Source organism: Puma concolor, chromosome C1 (assembly GCF_028749965.1).
Source record: "Puma concolor isolate L17-30 chromosome C1, mPumCon1.1.hap2, whole genome shotgun sequence".
Taxonomy (NCBI): Eukaryota; Metazoa; Chordata; class Mammalia; order Carnivora; family Felidae; genus Puma; species Puma concolor.
This window is the reverse complement of record NC_141674.1, coordinates 32,865,125-32,875,481: the sequence shown is the minus strand read 5'-3', so window position 1 is coordinate 32,875,481 and position 10,357 is coordinate 32,865,125. Positions and strand designations below refer to the sequence as shown.

Below are 10,357 nucleotides of genomic sequence, written 5' to 3'. Positions count from 1 at the left end.
TTGCTGGATAAAGCACCCCTGGGACCCGTCGCAGATGCGTCCAGGCTGGTGGCTCGTTTTCTGTTGCAGTTCACAATTTTGGGGTCTCCTCTGGTTAGAGCCTGGCCTATTCTGGTTTGTTTTTTCTCCCGTAGATCCGTTCACAGGTGAATAAGGACCATCCACCATGTAGTCTGAGTTTGATTCCTGGTTCCTCAGGGCCATCCAGGGCTCCCAGACATCCCGGATGAGGAAGGACGCCCGGTACCCACCGCTGGGGACCGAGAACGCCAGCACTCCGCTTTCTGCGTTGCCCTTCGCAGCCACCGCGCACGCGCCGCTCCCTGCCAGGGAGGAGGCGGGGAGTGGGCGGGGCGGATATCTCTCAGACCAATCGGAAGCGAGCGCCCCCGCCCGCCGGGCTGGTGGACCGAGCTTGACCCCGGCGGTGGGCGGAGTAGGCAGGGCCAGCCGCGCGGCCGCGGAGGGGGCGGGGCCCAGGGCTGGAGGCGGGGCCTGGGGCTGTCAGTCCCGCGCCCGCCGCTGCCGCCGCCGCCGCCGCCGCCGCCGCCGACGCCGCAGCCGCCGCCGCGGTTCCTTACATGCCGTGGCCCGCTGGCTGCCAGCGCTGCCGCCCGCCGCCCCGGCATCCCGAGCCTCCTCCCGCCTTGCCGGCCCGGCGCGCAGGTAAGACCGGCCGCGCTACCGAGCCCTCGCGCCCCCTCCTCGGCATCGGTCTGCCGCTCGGGCGCCCCCTCCGGGCTGTGTCAGCGCCGCGGCTCCCCTGGCCTCCCGGGGGCGGTCCCGGGGGGCGGGACGAAAGGCCTCCCCAACCCCCTACAACCCCCGGGCGCCGCGCCTGCCGCGGGGTCCCCGGGCCGCGCATCTGCAGCCCAGCGTGGGGCCGGTGCCGAGCCCCCCCTTCCCCGGCTGATTACACAATCGCAGGGGCTGGGGGCGGGGGTCTCCTCCCGAGGCCCGGCTCCACACCTGTCCCCGCGACGCGCTCCCGGGCAGAGGGCAGAGACCCAGCGCGACAGCGGGGGCCCGGAAAGTTTCACTTTGTGGTCGGGGTTTGTTGACATCTCAGAGATGCGGGGAGATGGAGGCTGAGCCTCAAGGATGCGCCTGGCGCACAGCCTTCCCTTTGCCCCGGGGTGGCCCTAGTCCAGGTTTCCCTTCCAGAAGTCCTGCCTGAGAGCCCTGCCCCGGGGCTGGAGGCTGCTGCAGGGCACACGGGTCGGTCAGCCTTGTGTTAGCGAACCCTGGCCCCAGGATTGCAGCAGCTGAGGACAGCTCAGCCTCCCGCTCGGCTCTTCCCCCTTTCCTAATTTAGTATTGACATTTAGACCAGGTAGGCGAATTTACTTAGCGTTTCCCTGACAGTTTATATTTGTGAAGTGCTTTGCCATCCCTGATTAGTTAATTAACAAGGTGGGAAAGCAAAATAGATCCTGAAACCCATGGCTAATGCCTTGAGTCTAGCAACTCTTTAAGAGCCACTGAGAGCTTTAGGCTGTTTGCGATGAGATGCTTTGGGCCAAGGTGCTGCCGGGAGAGCTATTCAGTGTCTTCTGGTTGCCTGGGAAGGTTTGGGTAATAATGGCAAGGCTTTCTCTGCCTCTCCCTGCTTACGCTGTTTATTCAGAGTCGCCAATCTCATGTTGAGTTATTTGATCTCCACTTAAGCAAAGGAGGTTTTAGAAGTATTGCTGAGGAAGTAGCTAAGGAAAACAAACAAACAAACAAACCTGAGATTCAGATTAAGTTTGGATACTTGTCTGCTTTCCCAGGATGCCCCTCCTGTGCAGAAAACCTTGGCTCTTCCTGTTCTTTCCCCATCTTCCCGTAGGACTGTATCCAACTGGGTTGGCGTTACTGGCTTCTCATTTCGTACACAGACCTCTTGCTACCTGTGGTGTACTGACCTGCCTAGGGACATGCTGTAAGAGGGGGCTTAATTAACACTTTTATCTTCCCATTAAGCAATACAGCCTGAAATCTCTTGTAATCAGGCACTGTTGTAGTGTTGAGTCTTTAATAATATCTAATTCATGTTAATAGTGTTTCTGTAATAATCTTTCTATTAGCATGCCAGCTCTGCAACGCCAGTACGTTTAGTATAGAGGCAGCAATTTACCAGAAATATTATCATGGCGAAAACAATTCTCCCGCAGATTTGCAGCCCACTTTACTTAGATAATGCCTGCTAGAGGCGGTTAAGGTTTTTTATTCTTTGGTGCAGTAGGTGTTACAATGCCTTTGATCTATGAAGTCCTTCCTCCCTGTAGTAATGGTCTCAAGCCACTGGGTCACTTAAATATTATTTTGAGTACTGTCATTTGAGTTTCTCCCCATGTTGATTTCTTTTGGGACAGGGTATAGAGCTAACAAGATTTAGTTTGATTTGCCAGCCTAAATTTTAAGAAGGATGATTCTTACTGTGTTCGGGCTTATGTTAGAGGTCTGATGGTAATTTTATTAGCATATGTACCAGATACTGTTTTGGGTGCTTTATGGATATTAAGGTATCTAATTCTCACCTGACCATGTAAAGGAGGTGTCCTTGAGGCCCCTTCGATTGACTTAGGTCACACAGTTAGGTAAATGACAGCCAGATTCTAAGCTAGGCAGCCTGGGTTCAGAGTCCACGTTCTGAACCAACCGCTGTACTACCCTGTCTCTGTAGGTTATTCTTTCAACAGGTATTTATTTCTTCCTTCTGTCTGTACAACACTGCATTCTGCAGTGTGGGTGAAGAGTGCTTTACAGTGTAATAGCAAACACGGGGTTAGGGGTTCTTTTTGTGGTCTCAACTCTACTGCCAGCTAATCTGTGATTTTGAACGACATACCCGATCTCTCCCTGCCTTCCATTCCCTCACTGATGGAACAACAGCAGTTGAAGCAGATGAACTGACTAGACTTGACCTGTGGGGTGCTGGAGAGATGAGTGAATGCATGTCTGAATTAAATATCCTCCTCTCTAAGGCACAGTATAAGATCAAGTATCCAATGAGTGGATTGTGCATGTGTGTGTGTGTGTGTGTGTGTGTGTGTGTGTGTGTGATGCGAAGGAGCGGTGGGTGTGTGCTCTGGGCTGCCAGTGGTTGACAGGCTTCATCTTAAATACTTCAATCTGATTTTATTCTGTTGCCACTAGCACAGTCCCTTTGGCAATTAAAAAAAAATGCAAGACAACACGGAAAGAAGTCATCCCATAGAAGTGGGGTAACCATGTGCAGCACTGTGGGAGGGGCATTTGTGGGGGACAGTTTGGCATTACTGTGCCAGAGGCTTGGGGTCAGATGATGATGGCAGGCTCTGAATGGCAGGCCCAGGAGTTCTGAGAATCACAAGTCAGGGTTGAAAGGAAAATTTAAGGTCATTATGTTTAACACCTTCTTCCTTTTTCTCCCTCCACCATATATCCAGTGGATAAATCCCTTATGTGTGTGTGCCTTCCCACTCAGCGCTCATCCTGCCCTTGCTCAGGCTTCTCCTGGGTCAGACACTGGGTGGGCTCCACAAGTCTGCGCACCAAGGAAGCTGGGATTGTATCCAGTGACAGGGAATGGGAAACCGCAGAAAGGTTCTGGGTCCTCTGGCTTGTGCTCTTGAAAGACCATCACTGGCATAAAATGTGGATTAGAGGGAAAATGTGAAACCAGGAAGTTAGTGAGGAGGCCTTGGCCAGAATCTAGGAGTGGGGTGATCCAGTGGCACGGGGGTAACAGAGGGAGGAATGGACAGAATCTCCCACACCCACAAACATCAGAGAGGAAGAAACAAGTCAGCATCTCCCTAGGGTGAGGGGGGCTTTGGAGAACCCCTGAGTAGAGCTGGGGAGTCTGATGGGATGGGGAGGAGAGACAGCTATGTATGTCTGTTCCCCAAAGATGGATGATAGACTGGGGCTAATGTAAGGCCTCTGCAGACTGGAAAACATTTTCTTTCTTCTCAAGAAGGGAGCATCCCATTTAAATATAGTGGGAAACTCCTTCTGCCTAATGAAGAAATCTAACAGTATTTCCCCGTGGATGTTGCAACCTCTTACACCGGCTGGTTTAGCTGTGTTGTGCTTCTTGGTCACATTGGGAATCTGGTGTTATTTGAAGTTGTAACAGGAGAACATGTTGGTGATGCCTTTTTTGCGATTTCGTTAGGAAACCTTCTTTTGGGGGATTCTGTTTTCCAGTGACACCAGTTAAATGCCGGAGAGCCAGCATACCTTGGGGAGTGCTCAGAGAGTCATTAGAAGTTTCTCCTTCTAACACAAATTATGGGGGCACTTCAAAGAAGGCCTGGGTGAAATGATTACCACATTAACAGGCAAACAGGATAATTTGGAGGAAACCAGATTTACACGGGGAAACCACAAAGACAGGAAAAATAGCTGGGAGTGTTATGAGTTTAGTTTTCTCTTGTTAATTTATGTGTTTCTGGCTTAGGATGCAGCATGTCTTAAATATTTGTACTCACAAATTTATTTTATTTATTAAATTTTTTTTTAAGGTTTATTTATTTTTGAGAGGCGGGGGAAGGGCAGAAAGAGAGAGAGACACAGAATCCTAAGCAGGCTCCAGGCTCTGAGCTGTCTGTCAGCACAGAGCCCGATGCAGGGCTCGAACTCACACACTGTGGGATCATGACCTGAGCTGAAGTCAGACATTCAACTGACTGAGCCACCCAGGCACCCCTATACTTACAAATTTATAAGTTAAAATGTGTCTAATACTGCATATGGAAATGAACTGTATATCCTCAATTTTTTTTTTTTTTTTTGCCAAGACAACATGGGACTTGGGTTTTCAATATCCTTTAGACCAGTGGTTCTCAAGCAGGGGCAGTTTTTGCTGCCCCCACTCTCCCAGGGAACATGTGGCAATGTCTGGGACAGTTTTGGTTGTCACAACTGGGGCTGGGGTGTGTGCTCCCCTCATTTAGTGAGTGGAGACTAGGGATGCTGCTGAACATCCTATAATGCACAAGACAGCCCCGCCCCCCACAACCAGAAATTTTTCAGCCCAAGATGTCGATAGAGTTGAGATTGAAAAAATCCACTTCAGATCATAGAAACATTTCTTTTAGGAACAAGGGGAAGTTAAAGGGAAGAGGAAGAAGAAGGAAGGTAAGTGTTCCTTGACTCTCTGAAAGTGATAATAGTACCCTCACTTTGGAGCCCCTGGGAATGGGAGCCAGCTAAACAAGCTGTTGGAACCCAGGCATCTGTCTGCCCCCCAGGAACTATTTCAATAACTGGATTGCTCAACATACTAGTTTGGAACCAGAAGTAGAGGCCCTTGTAGTGGGATGAGGCTGTAGGGGTGATTTCTGGAGGCAGAAGGTTTACAGGCCAAGAGGGGAAGTTGGGTTGTGCCAGACTCATTTTGAAAAGTTCTAGGGAATTTTTCGAAGGTGATTTTGTCGAGGACACCAAGGGTGAGGCTTAGAAGATGCAGTCTCTGCTCTGGGAGGGCATGATCCCTCTGGGCTGTCGATCTGAGAGTCTGAGGACTTCCCAGATTTTTCTGTGTCCCAATACAGGGTGACAAACACTTGGTTTTGTTTTCAGGTTGTATCTGTGTCTTCTCCCTGCACCCCTTTAAAAACTTTCTTACTAGGGAACATTTTAAACCTATACACAAATTGAGAAAAGAGTGTAATGAACCCCTGTTTATCCAATGTCCAGCTTCAATGATTGTCAGCACCTGGCTGATCTTGAATTTTACACACCACCCCCCCCCCCCCGTTTTAGACTCCCCTCCTCCTCTTTTTTTTAAAATCTAGAAAATAGCTTAAATAATTCCTGATCACCTGCCTACTAGGAGAGGCTTGGCAGTGAAGGAGGGAGGTGATTTTCCAGTACTTGGGTCTCCCTGGAGGAAAACTGATAATGGACATGTGGAATTCTGAGGGCCTTGAGAGGCCAGGAGGTAGGAATAGGCCCAGGCAAATGTAGGATGGGGGAGCTCAGCTCACAAGTACAGGGGACTTGGCACAAGTTTCTTTCTTTTTAAGCCTCATTGATGGAGCCGCCTACTTCCTTCGAGTCTCTGCTGGTAGGAATGTGTTTCTGGGGTTTGCAGTTGAGGGCCCTCCCTGTTCCTGGAGGGAGCTTCCTTGTGTGTTTCCTTGTAGGATGACCCTTTCCTGTTTCATGGCTCACTCCATGTGTGCTGTGTGGCATGAAGTCAAGTGTTCCGTGTGGCCCTCTGGCTCTGGCCTGAGGGGTCCTCACTGCCTGACTCCTCCCTGGAAGGCACAGGGCAAGGCACGGGTGGGACATAGGGGTGTCATTTCCAGTGGTTGTGGATCCTTGTTTGCTTCCCTGTGTTTGTTAGCGGATGTAGGGCTGTCCTGTTGTATTTCCTGGCGGTCCATACCAGATAGGGACGGCAGTGCAGTTTAGGCTTTGCAAACAGGGCTTTCTGTTTTTTAAATTGTGTCTCCTGGAGCTAAAGGATTAAGTTTTATGGTTTTTTTTTTCTAGGCCATTGGAGAATTGGCATGCGTTTACTTGATTCAGTGTTGTGTTGAAATAGGCATCCCAAAAACATGGCTGTAAAAGTTGAGAGAGTTCTTGAATCAGCAGATAATTGATGTCTACGAATTTTTTTTTTTTTAATTTTTTTTTTCAACGTTTATTTATTTTTGGGACAGAGAGAGACAGAGCATGAACGGGGGAGGAGCAGAGAGAGAGGGAGACACAGAATCGGAAACAGGCTCCAGGCTCTGAGCCATCAGCCCAGAGCCCGGTGCGGGGCTCGAACTCATGGACTGCGAGATCGTGACCTGGCTGAAGTCGGACGCTTAACCGACTGCGCCACCCAGGCGCCCCTTGATGTCTACGAATTTTAATTAGTGCTGGTTTCTAGAAATGTAGACATTCTGGACAAGGTTCACAGGCAAATACTTTAGTGTGACGTTCTGGACGCCTGAATGGCCGTAGTTCCCATCCTCGTTTTATTTACTAAATACGTTTTTACCCTTTCCTTATTCCACATCGATGTTTAGGTGGCACCAGCTTATTATGAGCATCCTGTATCCACAATCGTGGATTTTCGGGTATCACGCCTTTCTGTGGGGAAGGCGGGTCCTACTCTGTTCTACTAATTATTACCCTGTGCGTCTCCTATGTGCCGGGCACTTTACTTATATTAACTCTGTTAGGACCCTTCTACGTAGGAATTAGTATTCCTGTTTTGCAGATGAAGAAACTGAGACTTAAGTTGAACTGAGAGGTTGGGAAATGCCAGGAGGTAGCACTGGCTGTTAACCCAGGTTTAACCAAAGCCTGAACGCTTTGCACTGAGCCTTGGCTCTCAAGGTGAAAAGTTGGTGGGAGTTTGTAGGAGGGTTGGTAGAGAAGATGGGCCAGGTGAAATCCTGACACTGAACCCCCTGGGAAACATTGCTTTTGAGTCTGATAAATTACTTGTGTCCTCTTTTTGAGCTGACTATATAAAACAGAATCACACTCAGCCATATTTGGTCAGCAGATGTGTCTTGTTTGGTCTGCCCAGTGTTTTTATTTTATTTTTTTTTAAATTGGATTAGTTGTCATCATTTAAAAAGTGGGAGATTTCACACTAAAATTTCCAAATTTCTTGGCTTCTCTTGAACCATCAGGAGATCTGGCAACAGCAGGCCCACATTCCTCCTTGGCGATAGTTAGTAATAGTGGCTGCTCCTAGCTTTACCATCTTACCACCCCGCCCTCTTCACTCGTTTCTGTTACTTGCCAGGACTGTTAAGGCATTTGAATTAGAGGCCCCCTTATAGACATTACGCACATGCTCTCTGTCAGGGATGCTTTGGTGGAGGCTTGTTCTGTATTTAAATTAATGATCCCCAGCAATTTTTCCCTTTGTAGAGCGCCTAGAGAGGATGGCTGTACTTGGCATAAGAACAGACACATCCACAACCCCCTTCTCCCTCCTTCACTAGCAATGGCTACGTGGGCTCTGGATGGGTTCTTGGGCTGAGGGTGGACCAATTAGATATCTGGGATTTGGATACCAAATTGGTGAGTTGAGGAGCCTGAGGCAGGAAGGACTGCTCGATGCAGGCTGACAGTAGTGACATTGGAAAGGTAGATGAGTGAGCAAAGAAGCTGGGTGGCAGGTGCATGGCAGCAGAGAGGGTGGAGCTGCCTGGTCTCTGCTTCCTGTGGCGGGGTTCCTCCGTAGACATAGCATTCATTCAGTGGTGTTTACTGAGTGTTTACTATAGGGCCAAGCACTCTTCTGTATTCTTGTGGTATATCAGTGAATAAAAACAGACAAAGGTCTTTGTTCTCAGAGAGCTTATATTTTGGTAGGGGAAAACAAACAACTCTGAACAACACAAAAAGCGAATAAATATAAAATAGGTAAGGGGGTGGTGATAAGTGCAAGGAAGTAATATAAACTGAGTAAGGAAACAGAGTGGATGTTAGGCATAATGCTGTTATGTTAGGTTGATCAAGGAAGGCCTCTTGATTGAGTGATACTTGAGCAGAGATGTGAATGAAGTGAGGAGTGAGCCACGAGGAAACCTAGGGGTGCAGCATTCCCTGCACAGGATTTGGCCAGTGCAAAGGCCCTGAGGTAGGACTCTGTTTGACTTGTTTGAAGAACAGCAAGGACGGTATTGTGGCTGGAATTCAGCAACAAATAATGAAAGGGGGCGTGGAGGGAAGGGGGGGCCTTACAACTATGTTAACGACTGATGCTCTTCTAGTGAAATAGGAAGCCACTGGAAGATTTTGAGCACAGGTGGCATAGCTGGCTTCCGTCTTGAAAAATGTAGATGTTTTATGGGGAAGAGACAGTAAGGCAGCTAAGGCAAACCCAGGACAACTAATTAGAAGGCAGTGCAGTAGTCCAGATAAAGTACAGCAGTGGAGGCGGAGGTGGTGAGAAGTGAAGTTCTGAATATATTTTGAAGATAGAATTGACAGGACTTGAGGACGTATTTGGTATTAGATACGAGAGAAAGAGAGGAGTCAAGATAAGTCCAACCTTTGAATAGAAACATTACTGTGTTAGTTGGCATTTTCCTTTCTTTTCTTAAAAAAACATTGAAAAGCAATAAGGGAGGTGAAACGATAATGATGAAAGCCTTTAAAATTATTCTATTTTTTGGCAAAACGGGGAGAGAAATTTAATCCAGTGACTTCAAAATGTATGTGAAGACTGTCCTGAATAGATGAGATCAGGTGGAAGCCAAGCAGGAGGAAGAAATGAAGAAAAACAACATAGAGATGGTGAGAAGGCCCAGTAACTACAGATCTCAGAAAGTTCTGGGAAATCATGCTCTTTAAGGTGAAAAATGCACGCTGATGTTTTATCCCTTGCCTGTAGCAAGTGTTGTGGGTGTTGGGTGTCCAGCTGGAGGAATATACCTTCCTGGATGTAGTTTGACTGCAAGAAGCACAAGAAGCGGGGTTACCTAAAAACCCACACAGGCAAGCCGCCATGTTTATGAGAAGTATTCTGTCTCTGTGGGAGTGGGGAGGAAGAGGGCCTTTGGGTTGCAAAAATAGCTCATTTAAAAGAGTATGGTGGCTGTCCTCCCCTCCCCTGGCAAGAGGAACCCCATGCAAATACTGTAGCTGCTAAGGAAAACTAACTCATTCAATGATAATGAAGAAGGAAATGGTAGACTTTGATTTCTGATAGTGGTAGGCAAGCCTATTTGGACTGAAGTTCCTGCCGAAAAATATTAAGATGTTGGGTATATTTTTTAAATTAAAAAAATTAAATTTCCTTAAAAGCACTTAAGGGACTATCAGGCTGAAATCTATGGCCAAGTGGGAACCGGAGGGATGTGCAGATCACTAGAATGCTTAAGTTGCTTTTACCCTGAGGACATTGGTTGATTCTAGTAAATAGGGCTTTGGTTTTGGCAGCCTTGCAGGACAAGGAGGTTAGAAGTCAAAGTCTGTAGCTTGCCCAAGGTGGAGAGTCTCACAGGAGACTTTTTCCATATAAAACTGAAACTATGCAGGGTAAAGGTGACCCAAAAGTAAAGCCATCTCTTCCCATGCCTTAGAGACAGCAGAGAAGGTTGTCCAGTGGCTGAGAGGAGCAAGATGAAAAGGAAAAGGTAAGCTGTAATCACTGGCCAGCCTTTGCACAGATTTTGAATATGGTTTTATGCCACCTTGATTTTACAGAACCACAAGCCGTGAATTTGGTTTGAGGTTGTTACCAGGTCACTAATGCTATCCCCCCTCCCTGTTGTGGGACCCCAGCCTTGTCATTATTACATGAAACCAACAATGAAGCCACCATGTTGGAAAGCATAGCAGAGAAACTGCATAGGGGAGAAACTGTATCCAAGTGACATTATTAGAACCATACCTAGTTTTTCTTTCATTGCTTAAGCTTTTT

At 48.1% G+C, this 10,357-nt stretch overlaps 1 protein-coding gene across 3 annotated transcripts in view; it reads left to right on the top strand.

Moving 5' to 3' along the window:
- Positions 1–511: 511 nt before the first annotated feature.
- The window catches only part of HIVEP3 (HIVEP zinc finger 3), a 477,777-nt gene continuing 467,931 nt past the window's right edge, over positions 512–10,357 (top strand). For all 3 annotated transcript variants that reach the window (XM_086716639.1, XM_086716637.1, XM_086716640.1), the window contains exon 1: positions 512–666. The gene's annotated coding sequence lies outside the window, so the exon portion shown is untranslated. The remainder of the gene's footprint in view (positions 667–10,357) is intronic.